The sequence below is a fragment of the Podarcis gaigeae genome (genome assembly GCF_964106915.1).
Source record: "Podarcis gaigeae genome assembly, chromosome: 8".
NCBI lineage: Eukaryota > Metazoa > Chordata > Lepidosauria > Squamata > Lacertidae > Podarcis > Podarcis gaigeae.
Genome location: NC_139684.1, coordinates 46670856 through 46685237, shown reverse-complemented (window position 1 = coordinate 46685237; position 14382 = coordinate 46670856). Strand labels below are relative to the sequence as shown.

The following is a 14382-nucleotide window of genomic DNA, read 5'->3' as shown; positions in this document are numbered from 1 at the left end:
AACAATCTCCTTTCCCTTCCTCCCCCACAACAGACACTCTGTGAGGTGAATGGGGCTGAGAGACTTCAGAGAAGTGTGACTGGCCCAAGATCACCCAGCAGCTGCATGTGGAGGAGTGGAGACGCGAACCCGGTTCCCCAGATTACGAGTCTACCACTCTTAACCACTACACCACACTAGCTCTCAATCTCCAGGTTCAATCTCCAGTAGTGTTGGGGGAGAGACCCTGTCTGAAATGCTGGTAAGGGACCACTAGTCAGTGTAGACAATGCTGAGCTAAATTGACCAATGGCCAGCTTTAATATAAGGTAGCTTCCTAGAAAGGTATCCCAAGAGGACTTTAGATGTATATACTCGTCCGCCCGATCACCCAGTTCCCCCATCACAATGATGAGCATTTTTGCTAGTTAATGATAGTGCAGGGAATGCAGAAGTATATGTTCCAATAGCAATGTTGATCTTGGCAGCAGTTCAACTACGGAGTGCTTTATGATACATATTTTAGGCTATAAATAGTAAAGAACAAAGATAGTGCAAATAGGAAAGGAAACACAATGTTTGTGTCATATTACCAAATATAATTTCTGCTGGCTTTAACAGAGAAATAATCAGCATAAGACTGATCAACACAAAACAGACTGGAAGGAAATTCTGGCCTTTGCAAGGACCAGATTTTAACATACTTGACACCCCAGACTCAGCTAGCAGCTTCCATTTTAACAAGTAGGTATCAACATAAATGCTAGCAGGTATATTTTGAATATTATGGAGAAAGCAAGTGTTCTTATTGTAGAGGCTGCTTCACACATTACTTTTTGGGTGGACACAGTGCATCTTTGTGTTAAAAAATACAAAACAACAATCCAGATCAACACATTTTACAATGCATTTTGCAGTGTACATGGGTTGGAAGGCGAATGTACACGAAACCATATAGATATTCCAAATTACAAATGAAGGGCTGCAGTGAAGACTAGTCCATTTGGGTGAATGGGACACTGCCCCACCTACCTCATTCTGCCCTCAGCCAGCAGTCCCAGCAGTCCAGTCCCAGGGTTGGCAGTGACTGTCACCCTCCTTTTTAATCTCAGTGTTGCCCTTGGAGAACTCAGCAGGGCTCATTCAAATTTGTTGGCTCCACTTGTTATTGGCTGTGGCTCCCTCTACTGTTGGGCTCCCTGTCTTCAACTCTAATGGCCCCAATGGGCAACATCCACCATTGAAGGGCCATACCTGATGAAGGTGAAGGTCCATCTTTTATAGCACCCTGCTTCCCATAGTGGTGAACCATACGCTTCTGGGAAACAAGACAAGTCTGAAGGAAATAGGCCTCTGCCCCCACCCCTGTTAGCAGCTGTTACTCAGTTGCACACTGCCTGTTAACATGAAGATTCCTTGTAACAACTAAGACTAATAGCCACTGATAGCCATTTTCTTGTCCTTGGTGAATTGCTCTAATCAAGCCATGTAAGTCAGTGGCCTCTAGCTTATTATAGTAAGTTTCATACCTTAATTCAGTCTCCATTGTTACATCAACAATATGGGACTTTTACATGAGATGTGGCCATGAAGGGTATGTGTGTCCATACTGCTAGGAGTGGACTGAACTGATGAGATGTTACCATCAGATGAAATCTGTGGTGGACACCACATCATTGTGGTACATTGTTGAGAAGCCATCATGCAGTGGCTGTGTTCCACTTCTTCCATGCAATAAAGGTGAGGTGTTGTAACACAGTGGCACTCACTCCCACATCTCTCTTATGAGGAAAACTAGGGAGAACCAACATGGCACCTTCCAGATATTGTTGGGCTATCACTCCCATCATCCTAGGCTATTGGTCATGCTAGCTGGGGGTGATGGGAGTTGGATTCCCACCCTAAACAGATAAAGAGGCACACCAAACTTAGGTTAATTAGAAAGCTACCTCTACCTCACTAATTAGTCATTAATTGTATTTATTTATGGAATTTAAATCCCACCTTTCCTCCCCATTGTATCCTCACAACAAACATGTGAGGTAGGTTAAGTGGAGGTCACCCCGTGAGTTTTGTGGCTTGGCAGGGATTTGAACCCTGGTCTCCAAAGTCCTAGTCCAACACTGGCTGTCATTACTGACAAACAGGGCTGACTGGTTCCCAATGTGGCTAGCTGGGCAGAAGCTAGGGAGGCCAATGATAGGACGAGTCAACTAGTTTTGTCCCTATCCTTCTTCCTGATAAGTTCTAATAAAGCAAAACTGAAACTAAGGAGGAGAAATTTGATGCAGGCAGGCATGGCTGCTTAAGGGCAGATTGAGATTGGGAGGGCATTGCCCCATTTGCTGCAATGGACCAGCCTCTATTGCTCCCAAGGCAGGAGGTGCTTAAGAGATGTAGGAAATAATCTGCGGAAAGGTAAGTACCATTAGAAAGAACTCTCATCTGTCTAGGCAAGAGACTAAATTTATACCTTCCTCTTATCTCTCTTTAAAAGCCTGGGCAAATGATTAGGCCACCAGGCAAGACAGATCCACAGTTCTAATTCAAGGCTTTTATTAAAAGATTCAAGATAAAGGGCATGTGAGAAACTGGAGGCTGCCTTAAAATAAAAATGAACAGTATTTTCCAACCTGTCTGTGCAACTACAATTAGCTACAGGAATTTCTGTATGAAAGCATAGCACTGCTCTTTACACCAACGGCACAGGTTCTTTCTGGGGAGGAATCTTCCCTACGAAAAATGAAGACAGAAGTATCCACAGTTAACTCCTTTTTGTGGTATGTTCTGGAGCAGCTATAATTTAGAGATGGGGGGAAATGAAGAACTGAATCAATAAGGGTCCTAGGAGTTACTATCTCCAGCATACATGCAGGGTGGTAGCACCTTCCTTAAGTCTGTGAAAGTAGGTTTATGAGTGGATAACCTGTTGCCCTCCAGATGTTGTTTGCCTACAGCTCCCATCTTCACTCAACCTTTGGCCATGCTGGCAGGGGCTGATGAGAGCTTGAGCCCAAAAACATCTGGAGGGCAACAGGTCCTCCTGTCCTTTAGGAGTTAAACTTGAATAGATTTGTTTTTTCTGTTCCTGCCAGATGGGATTAGCAAAGGGGAAACATACTGTGTATGTACAAAGGGAGTATTTGGGGTGCTTCTTCCACACTTCTCTGTGGTAGAGCAGAGCACTTCTGAGGATATATCCTTATGTCACCCAAAACCTCACAGGTCATTTTGACAGGTCAGGTGGAGGGTTTTTTGTTTTTTTGTTTTCATTTACACATGCAGTTTGGAATCAATGCGAGTAAAAGACACAGGACTTTGATAGGCAGCAACTGCAAACTTGCACTTCTTCTGCCTGTATGATTTGAAATCAAATCATGTGGGGAAAGTTGCGTTGCTTTGCAGGTGCTGCCGATCAGGTTGTTGGGGTGCCTTCAAACCCCACGTTTGGAATGGAGATGTGCCATTGCCTGCCCAACAACTGACATCCATCGTATCAGGTGTGAAACAGGTAGGTATGGTTTGGAGGAAGCAACTTTATGGGCCATTTGAGGACCTCTGCTGGGCTTAATTAGGACAGTGGGTCAGAGATTGCCCATAACAGTCTTAAAGGGACAGAAGAGTTGGAGCATTGCCACCTGTCACAGGTGTAGATTACCAGTGGAAGCTCTAACCTTGGGTTTCAGGGTTCTTTTGCAATGCTGACACTTCAGCTTTACTCAGTGATCCTATTTTTTTAGAAATTCTTCTGTTTCCTTTTTATCAAGGTGTATCTAAAAGTTTACTGGAGGATTATCAGGGCTCAGAGAGGCATCCCAAGAAACAATTGGCCTCAGAAAAGCATACGACTGAAAGCGCTTCAGCCTGACTGTTTGTCAGTATAGTTCCTTTGAGTCTCGGGTTTACTATTGAATTATTCAGTATTGATTCAATGAATGAAAAATGAAACAGGCTTTTGTCACTTTCAAACCCCTATGTATTTATGTTTGCAACTTTCGTCGCTTGTCCCAAACCATAAATTGTAAATGCAAATCATAAACTAAATATCCTAGGTTTTTTAAAAAAGAAAAAACAACCCAGAAAGTGACTGCCTATTAAAGTGGGTCCAGTGCCATTTAACACATCACCAATTATGCGTGTTATATATTTACCATGGGCTCCATAATGCTAGCAAATGAGAACTGCAGTAACATGCCTACATATTTTATTGCTGTGTGGAGTCACCTAACATCTCTGCTCCATTTCGTCGGAGCTTTTGTGCATTCTGCTGTTGTCTCCAATGGAAAGAACAGTGACATTTGATGCACTGCCGACTGCTTCACACATCTGCCACAGAGTTGTAAATGCATGCAGAGGAGACTACAAACATATACCAGTTCTCCTTCAAGGGGGGGGGGGGAGTTCTCTCTAACTCATCAAGTCCGCAGGGAAAAGCAATAGAAAGTGTCACAAGACAGATCATTCCGCAGCTGAATTAGGTTGCCAGTCATTGGGAAGCCCATTGCTGCTGTCATCATAGACTTTCTTAAAACTGAAGGGGAGGGGGAAAAACACTTTGGAAGATAATCTTAGCTTATCCTCTCATGTAGCTATTGCCGTATGTGATGGAAAGCAAACTGAATTGTGGGATATAAAAATAAGTGGCAATGGTTCTTCCAAAGAAGGATGCATTGTTTTACAAAGACTGCTTTAAACCTAGAATTCTCTTTACCACAGACCCTATAGAAATATTTCTGACTTCAATAAGACTTGCACCTGAAGGCAGGGGGTAGCCAACATGTCTTCCCGATGTTGTTGGACAACAATGCCTATCAGCCAGAGTCAAAATGACTAATGGCTATGGATGAGAGCTGTAGACCACCATCTGGAGGGTACCACATAGGCTACATTTGTACATTTGGGTCTGCAGGCTTAGTATTTGTAACTTTAGTAATGACTGGTGCAAGGGTCAGGGACCTTTTTATTCTGTTGAGGGATGCCTATCATTGAGGGTAATCTGTTGCAGGCTGCATGCCAGCAGTAGGGAGGGCAGAAGTGGCACTCACTTGCGGTCAGAAGTGGCACAGCCCCAAGAACTCTATACTCTGAAATTGCCTGTGCAGCTTAGCAGTTAAAAAGTAGTGCGTGTATAAATAACCTTTAATCAACTGCCAAGAGAACTGAAGAGAAAATGCACCATTCAAATATTATTTCCATACTGTCTGACACATTCTGAGGGAGGTGATAAGCAGTATCTTGAAATCTGCACCTTAAAATAAGAAGTGTTGGTGACTGACCACATGAATAGTTTTATGTACCAGAAAGAGAAGGAGGGAGATTTAGTTCTAAAATGTGGACTGAACCATACATAGCTGGATTATGGACGCACTTGCATGTGGCTAGCCATTTGTGTGTTTGGCTCTCATCCTTGCACACTCCTCAGAAATTCAACCATGTTTTTTCCACTACAAATCAAAGAAGTAAGAGTGCAAGTGTGTCTGCAAGGCTCTGGGCTGCTTACTTGTGTAAATGAATGGGCAATGTGTAGGGGAAAGGGGTGGGGTATGCTGCATAACATTGCTAAGGTCTGTTTTATGTCTTCTGGCAGCTACAAAAAAGGCAGAAGAAGGATGAAGTTCCTAAGAACAGGAACTGCATAAAGCTCCTGAAATATGAACAATCCATAGAAATGATTTCTAGGAAGTAACTCTAGCACCATTCGTGCATTTATTACTTAAACTGTGAAGGGTTCCATGGAAACACACTGGACCATCCCTGGTGGCAATGAACAGCATTCAAGTTTTGCTCAGAGTAGACCCACTTAATGGGCCTAACTTAGACATGTTCCTTAATTCCAATGTGTCTACTCTGAGTAAAACTTAGTCAAAGGCCACCCATTATCTCCCAGGCCATGTATGATCAGCTCTGTATAAAGGGAGCCATTTAAATATACACACCCTGGGCAATCAGGGTAATCCTAGCCAATCAGAGTTATTTTCTCTATGTAGACACAAAGAATGTTGTCCCTTTCAGAATGAACCAATAACACATTGACTGGGGCTTGCGCCTAGTATGCACCTCTTCACTGATGAAGTGCGGCTAGCTTTGCGTGTTCCCACATGCTTCTTCTCATGTTGAGTACCCATAGACACTGAACAACTAAATAGGGCTTACATGACATGCTGATAGACCATGCTAAGAAGCCATTCTTTGTTAAATTATCATATTTTCCCCGGTAGACTAATCTAGTGTGTGATTTTCTATGTGTGTGATAACAAAGCTATGACATAAATAATAGAATAGCTACACAGTTATATAAGAAGTATGGGTAGCCACAATGAAACAGTTTCTGTCGCTTCATTATTTACAAATGCCTGCTTTGAGGCATCCATACCTAAAAACAAAATAAAACCCCACATTCTTCTTTTGTGTTTTGTTTAAGGAAATGGTGTTTGAAAGCTGCATCTGGTGTCAATTCCAATGGGTTCCATGTTTGACATAATTTGTTTATAGGGATAAAGGATTGTGAGATGTTAAATGCCTCCTGCAAGGTGCAGCTGAATGCCCTCAGCAGCCAATTAAGTGCATTATACTCTTCTTAGGAGGCAATGCCTTTCAGATAGCTGACAGAGGGTTTAAAATAGACAGTAGAAACTGAATGCAAGATGGGTTTAGTGTGTGTTGTCTTCACCTTTATTTTATGTGTAAATATGGAGCTGTGTGTGTTTATATCCTCATATTCAGTTCTCCAGTTTGCAAAGCCCAATAGCTGTTGTTGTTTTTTAATGTATACCTATAGAACAAGTCAAAAATGATTTTTTAAAAATAGGATTGCAGGTTAGAAGAAGCTTTTTAATGAATGTTTAGTTTATAAATAATTTGCTTTCAACCATGTGCAAGCAGCCTTGCCATCCATGTAGTGTGTAATCTACTGGGCACGTGACAATCTCTCTAGTGTTGTCTAGACAAATGTGGAGCAGGAGAGGGAAGTTATTGACACTCTGATAGGTTACATACAGCTGGCAGGTTGCATTTGGGTAGACCCCGTACACGCCAGGTCTTGAGAAAGAAGGACAACAGTTTGGTGAAGATATGAGGAACGAATGGCCCTCCAGATGTTGTTGGACTACAACTCCCAACCACCCACCCAGCATGACAAATGGATAGGGATGATTGTATCTGGAGTCCAATAACATCCTACCTATCTCACAGAAACAGCAACTGTTCATATACAGTGCTTCTACATTTCCAGGATTTAAACTCAGTTTTATTGGTCCTCATCCAGCCCACCAGTGCATCCAGGCAAAGGTCCAGAACTCACACAGTTTCATGTGACTCAGAAATAGAGATAGTTGACATCATCATACTGGTGAGACTCATCCCTAAAACTCCCAACCACTTCATACAGATGTTCAATAGCATTTAGGATAATATAGCAACCTGTGTCACAACATAACGCAAGTGCCAAGGGGCTGAGAGACACTCTCCCAATATTGTTCTCTGAACCTGACCCCATAAATGCTATTGGAATCACTGTAGAACAGTGCCCACAATGCCCATCATACAGAAGTGGTCCAAATATGAAGGCTAACAAAAATCACTACAAGATGAAGAAGTAATGAAACCTCACCCCAACTCCTCTTCTGATAAATGTCCTCAGAAAAGTGGTGGGATCACACCATAACAAAGCCCCACCCATAATAAAGTAGGGACATGGAAATCACTAGCCCAAATTCACAGAGAAGCAGAAGTCTTGATAACCCCAGGATATGGTTTGAAACCTTGCTGAAACATCGCTGACCTGACTTTGGTCATCACCTGGATAGGAGAATCCTGCATCTGCCACCTACAGTTTCCATAGATGGAAGAAAACAGTGATATAAATGTATGAAGCAAACAAATAACACCTGAAAGCAAGCCTATGGATATAGCTGGGAGCGGCAGCAGGTTTATTATCATATATGGTGATAAAATTCCTTTAGGCTCAATGTTTTCTCTCTCATGAATTATATGGACAAGGTTGCAAGACAAGAGCATAAGAAATTAACTTCCTGGATAGTAATAGTTACAAGATTATTATATTCTAAGAAATGGGGATTAAAAAATACCAATAGTAGCAGCATAGAGAAAGGTGGAGGGGAATGGGGACTTGGCTTTAATTGCAAAACTGGCATACCTTCTAAAAATAAAAAATGTGCTTTTTAAAAGCATATTGGAATACATTTATTGAATTCCACAGGGACAATTTGTTACTTCCTCAAGCAAAAGGTGGTTTTACAAAGTTATAAGATATAACAATCTCATACGATCCAAATCAATTCAGATATATGCATTTTATATAGCTATAGATTTATTTGCAGTTAAATTAAGTAACTTACTTTTTTCTTTTTGTTTCTTTGTGCACGGATATTTTGTAGTTCTATTTTGCTGAATATGCCAGTGTAAATAATAAAAATAACAATATATTATGAAAAACACTTATAGAAGAACCTGCACTCAGTAAAACCTCACATTCCCCCCCTCAAGAAATTTCACACATTCTTCTCATATAGTTTCCTCTCTCTCTCTCTCTCTCTCTCTCTCTCTCTCTCTCTCTCTCTCTCTCACACACACACACACACACACATACACACACACACACACACACACACAAACCCCTAGCAAATTTTATAAAACCACAGACAATAAGTACAATGAAATTATCCGTTTGGGAACAGATCCAGCACCCCCTTCCTCTGAAGGAAGTTTTATTTTCTTCCATCTGTTCTGCAGAGTGCTAAAACTAAAAAGACGTCCCAGCATTTTTTATTTTTTTTAAAAGATGCAGTAACACTGGGAAACAAGCGCTTTTCAAAATACTTCCAGAAAAATGGGCATGTCTGTTTGGTTTTATGTTCCCTCTTTCTTCCCTTTTTGTATTTACTAATGCATTTGAATAATGGGGGAAATTAAAGGGGAGACAGACTGCTTTAATGAGGCCATCATGCATAGTAGCTCATGATTTAACATGGTAGTGAATAAAAGCTCGCTGAATTTTCTCTCTCCATTCCTCTCGCCTCTAGTTGTACCAAAGAAACCGGCACACAGATGGTGCATAAGATCACACATCCTTCTGATAGCCCTGCAGTAACAGGATGAAGTCAAGACGTGAGTGGCTGGCTGGCGTAACTCAAAATCTGCTTTCTTTGTCAGTTTAAGTGCTTGATGGAGATACGCTTTTTCCTCGTTTAAATCCATTTGGGAATATTGTGTAGCAGAAAGTGGGGTTTTTTTTTTTAAGACCTGCAGAGCATGTTGCTAAAAACACTTGCATGCCACTGATAGGAAGCAGATTTTTTTTTTTTTACCAGCTCCCGTAAACAAATGGAGGGGAAATCCCCCCCCCCATTATAAATTTGACAGGATGCTGGTTGAATGTTTCATTAAATCATTAAGATGATTTAATGAGAGTGGGATCTTCCCACAAATTCTTGATGCATGTGCATAAGAGGGAATCTTCAAAACTAGGCAGGCTGGATGTCATTTACTTATTCTTCATTTTACTTTCCTTGATGCATGTGTTGCAGCTATATCTTTAAATGAACTCAGCCTCAATGCTAGTCAATCGGCAACATGGTATGTGCATTTATGTAAATTAATTAATATATACAAATGATAAGTAGGCAGCATGAGCAGGGGTAATCCTAGATCAGGATAAGATGAGGATTGGGGATAAGTCAGCAAGCTTTCATTCACCACATTAAATCACAAGCTACTCTGCATTATGTCATTGTTAAAGCATTCCGTCTCATTTTAATTTCTGCCATTATTCAAATGCATTAGTAAATACAGGGGGTGAGGGAGGGATAAAAACAACAGATGTATCCATTTTATCTTGTGTTTTTGGGTAACACGGAAGCTCTGCCGAAGTGCTGCATATAAATATTTTAAATAAAATACACAAATAGGATCTGATACAGTCCCATGATTTTCCTTCAAATTCTGATTACCCCCCCAAGAATAGGACCAGAAAGCATGGATTCATAATTAAGATCACCTGGGAAATTATATATCTACTCTCTTCTTTCCTCTCTCTCAGACACTAGAACACAGATGGTCAACATAGTGCATTTCAGATGTTGTTGGGTTACAGCTCTTGTCAACCTCAGCTGAATTGGCCAGTGATTGGGGATTGTGGGAGTTATAGTCCAATAGCACCTTGAGAGCACCACCTTGGCTATTTTGTAGTACAGTCAGCATGTGTGTGATACCCAGAAGCCCTGGGAATGAAGATGGGCTACAAGTGGAAGAAGAAGAAGAGGAGGAGGAGGAGGACAAGGACGACGAGGAGGAAGGGGCATTTGTCTCTCAGAAGCCTTGTGCAGCAGTTCTTCTGAAACTGCCCTCATATCACTTTCCTCACAGATTATGGTTTTACAAATTACGCCTTCATGTTTCCAAGAGGAAATGCTGCATTATAATACTTCTATTGTTCTGCTTCTTCCCCTAAATATTGTATTGGGCAAAGTGCATATCTGACACAGCTTTGGATTCTTCCCTTTAATTTCCACCTCTGTTACAGATGCACCATTGTGCATTGATAAAACTCTGGGGAGGGGGAAAGTACATCTCGATAAAGCCTTTTAAAAGAGTTGGCATGAAAGCAAGTGAACTTACCAGAGGTCCTCAAAATCCTGTCAGGATAGTGGCTAACACTTCTAATTCTCTTGGTGAACACAGAAAATAAAGATGTACGGGAGGAGTCTTGCAATTAACAAAAATAAAAGCATTTAAAATAATATAATGAGCTAAGGAAAGTCAGATAGGTGCAGTTTCATTCTGCTCTTTGCTTATGACATTAGACCACAAAGGATGCCTATGATGTTATTTCGTATGGCAGCCACAGTGAGGTCATTCTATAAATACACACCTGCTATTGCATGCTGCCACTATTATAATACTTTCTTGACATTTGTGTGGTTTTGTTCTGTTTGGAAAAGTTTACCTTGCATTAGAGATCCATTTGAAAGTTCCAATTTAAATAATTTGTGCACCCATAATCAGGGGTGTACGAAGTGGTGGGTGGAGGGGGCAGGTCACCCTGGGTGTCACTCGGGGGGGAACAAGATGGCTCCTGCCTCCCCCCCAGCTGTAGAGCGGCCGAGGGCGCACACAGTCAGTATGGGCTGCTGCTCTCGTGCACCATCCATACAGGCGTCTATACGGGCTGCCTCTCACATGGCGACTGCACAGGCTGCTGCATGTGTGCACTCCATACAGGATGCCGCTCACACGGCAGCCCGTATGGCCGCAGCGCGACAGTGGCATCGCATATGGAGTGCGTACAGTTGCCGCGCATGCGCACTCCATATGGGATGCTGCACATGCACAGTCCGTACAGACGTAGCACGTGCATCACTGGTTCGCCCCGCCCCTCAGCGTCCCACCCTGGGTGCCAGAGAGGTTTCCTCCACCACTGTCCATTATATTAGGAACCCATGACTACGATAGGGGCCATACTGAGTTATTTTGTCTTCTGGGATGACTTGCCAAATTCATCAGTTGCTGTTTTTAGTGGCCTAATATTTTACAGGATAAATATATGCATGCTTACTCAGAAGTAAGTGCCATTAAATTCAATACAGTTTGCACTCAAGTATGTATGTGTATGTCACAAACAGTACAGCCAAATATCCTGCTAAACAAAATGTGTATGTTATCAAGGGGTTATGGCAACAAACTAGAATCAGAAGTATTTAGTAACATGTTTTTCTTTAAATTACTACATTTAGAGCTGGCAGATAGGCATTAGTGATCTTACGGCCGTGACAGAGCCTTATTATCTTTCAGAGCAGTTTCAGTTTTTAGGAATGGCAAACACTGCATATTATATTCCTGCAAAGCAGCTTGCCCTCAATGCTTGGTTGTTGTTTTTTAAGTATACTTGCAATTGTGCATTGCTGACTACAGACAAAAATTATTCCACAAAAGTCATAGCACAGCACCAAGGCAAGCATACTTAGACTTTAATTGTTTGTTTAGGAGTAGGCCCTCCTGAACTCAGCATCACAGAAGTTCAAGTACAACCAGAGTCGCTCTTGCTCTTTCAGATTGCAGGTTTGGCCCCTTTAACTGAAGAGGCACATTTCAGTAAAGGAACAGCTTCCAATTCAAACGGAGCTGCTGCTTCTATATAAGGCTCAGTCTAAGGGCCTTTCTGCACAACCATTCATAGTTGTATAGTTGCTGTTTGATTTGACTTTTTGTGAGTGAATTTGCAGCTGACTGAGTGCGCCTTCAGTCATATGTCACTGTTATTAGAAAGTGAGTTAGTTTTCCACACTAATAGTGTGCTGTGCCCAAATTGAGAAAAGTCCTGTAGCTGTAGTCACAACCCTTAAATACCCACATGTTCCTCCAGCCTGTAAATTTCAGAATTATCCACATGGACATGGGGAAAGCCCTTGCATCACTTTTTGTATTTATTGCCAATTATTCTGGAATTCTAATCTTGTGGGACTGTATGAGTTAAGAAGAAAACCTGCCGTATAAGTCTTATCTGAGCTGTGGTGAACCTGGTCATTGTGATGAAATTTCGACCGCAGCTAATAATTGCTGTGATGGACAGTACCTTGACTCTGTACCATCATTTCTACCGGCCATATCTCTCCTCTGAACTGAGCTCATAAAATGACAGTGCATATCTATCAGAGGGAAGGGGCCCAAAACAGACATCTCCCAAACCATGTCCACCAACCCCAAACCACTCCACATAGAAACCAGGATTATGCTTGTATCCATGTCACAGAAATGACAATACTGAGGATCCAATACTGAGATCTTTTACAAATGTTGGGGTTTTTTGTAGCTTTGTATAGAATAGTAGCTGAATAATGACATCATGATGTGGCAGCATGTCAAAAAAATCAGGAAAAAATCCCAGCAACTATGCCACTATAAATGGTAAGTGTGAAAAGCTCCTAAGGCTAACTGTTAATGAAGCAACATCAGAGTTCTGCTGTCTTATGACAGAGGATTCAAATATAAAGCTGCAAATAAAACATTTTGAATGTGTTGTAAAGTGCAATATACTATTGTGACACTACATGACAACTATATCAAATTCAATGCATTTTTTTTTAAAAAAAAGTATTTGCACACTGTTTTTTGACCCAGAAGCTGTCTGTGGACAAACACCAGCTCCCTCGGCCTATAGAAAGAGATGAGTGCGCAACCCCAGAGTCGTTCGTGACTGGACCTGTCAGGGGTACCTTTACCTTTTTACATTTAGATTTCACTACGGTCTGGGCTTGGCATAGGGTCTGAGATCACTGCTTGCCTCAAAACTATGGCTTCCCCAATTGGAGGGAACCACCCGTTTGATCCAACGAGGTCCTGTTTGTCCCTAATTTCAGCTGGTCTGTCATCACACAGATTAATGTGACTAGCTACATAGCCTGTGAGCCGTCCCACCTCCAGTTAGCAAATACAGGAAAGAAGTAGTAAATGGAATTAAAATAATGATACCCAAACAGCATCAGAAAAAAGAACTATGGCAGCAAAGGGATGGATAGTCTCCCAGGTAAAAATGACTTTTCACAAAATGTTTCTCACTCTGTCCCTAAATTACCAAATGTGTGAATGCGTGTTTTATTTGCTAGTGCAGCCCTGCCACTAATTATATCAGACAACACAACAGCACGTTGCTGGTCCCTTTTTTCTTTATCTCTGCTATATGACCCAGTTTAGATGTGGTGGAAGTGACTTAGAATCATAGAATCTTAGAGTTGGAATGGACCCCAAGGGTCATTTAGTCCAATCCCCTGCAATGCAGGAATCTCAGCCAAAGCATCCATGACAGATGGCCACCCAACCTCTGCTTAAAAACCTCCAAGGAAAGAGAGTCCCCCACCTCTCATGGGAATCTGATCCACTGCCAAACAGCTCTTACCGTCAGAAAGTTTTTTCCAAATATTTAGTCAGAATCTCCTTTCTTGCAACTTGAATCCATTGGTTCAAGTCCTACCCTCCAGAGCAGAAGAAAACAGACATGTTCCCTCCTCCATGTGACAGCCCTTAAGATATTTGAAGATGGCGATCATATCTCCTCTTTTCCAGGCTAAACATACCCAACTCCTTCAAGCGCTCCTAATAAGGCTTAGTTTCCAAACCCTTGATCATCTTGATTTGCCCTCCTCTGCACACGTTCCAGCTTAAATTGTGGTGCCCAGAATTGGACACAGTATCCCAAGTGTGGTCTGACTAAGGCAGAATAGAGTGGTACTATTAGTATTATGATCTGGACACTATACTTCTGTTGATGCAGCCTAGAATAATATGAGCCTTTTTTGCTGTTGCACACCACTGGTGATTCATGCTGAGCCACCAGACCCCTAGATCATTATCACATGTACTGCTAGTTAACCAGGTGTCCCCCATCCTATA

General features: G+C 41.8%; 1 protein-coding gene and 1 long non-coding RNA gene across 5 annotated transcripts in view; one reads left to right on the top strand and one right to left on the bottom strand.

Annotated features, from left to right (window-relative positions):
* The window catches only part of CDH8 (cadherin 8), a 228030-nt gene that overhangs the window by 192007 nt on the left and 21641 nt on the right, over positions 1 to 14382 (bottom strand). The gene's annotated exons all lie outside the window — the stretch shown is intronic.
* On the top strand, positions 1567 to 3906 carry LOC310850679. Its single transcript, XR_014567414.1, has 3 exons — positions 1567 to 1719; positions 3385 to 3490; positions 3747 to 3906. It is a non-coding gene; the product is annotated as an uncharacterized lncRNA (long non-coding RNA).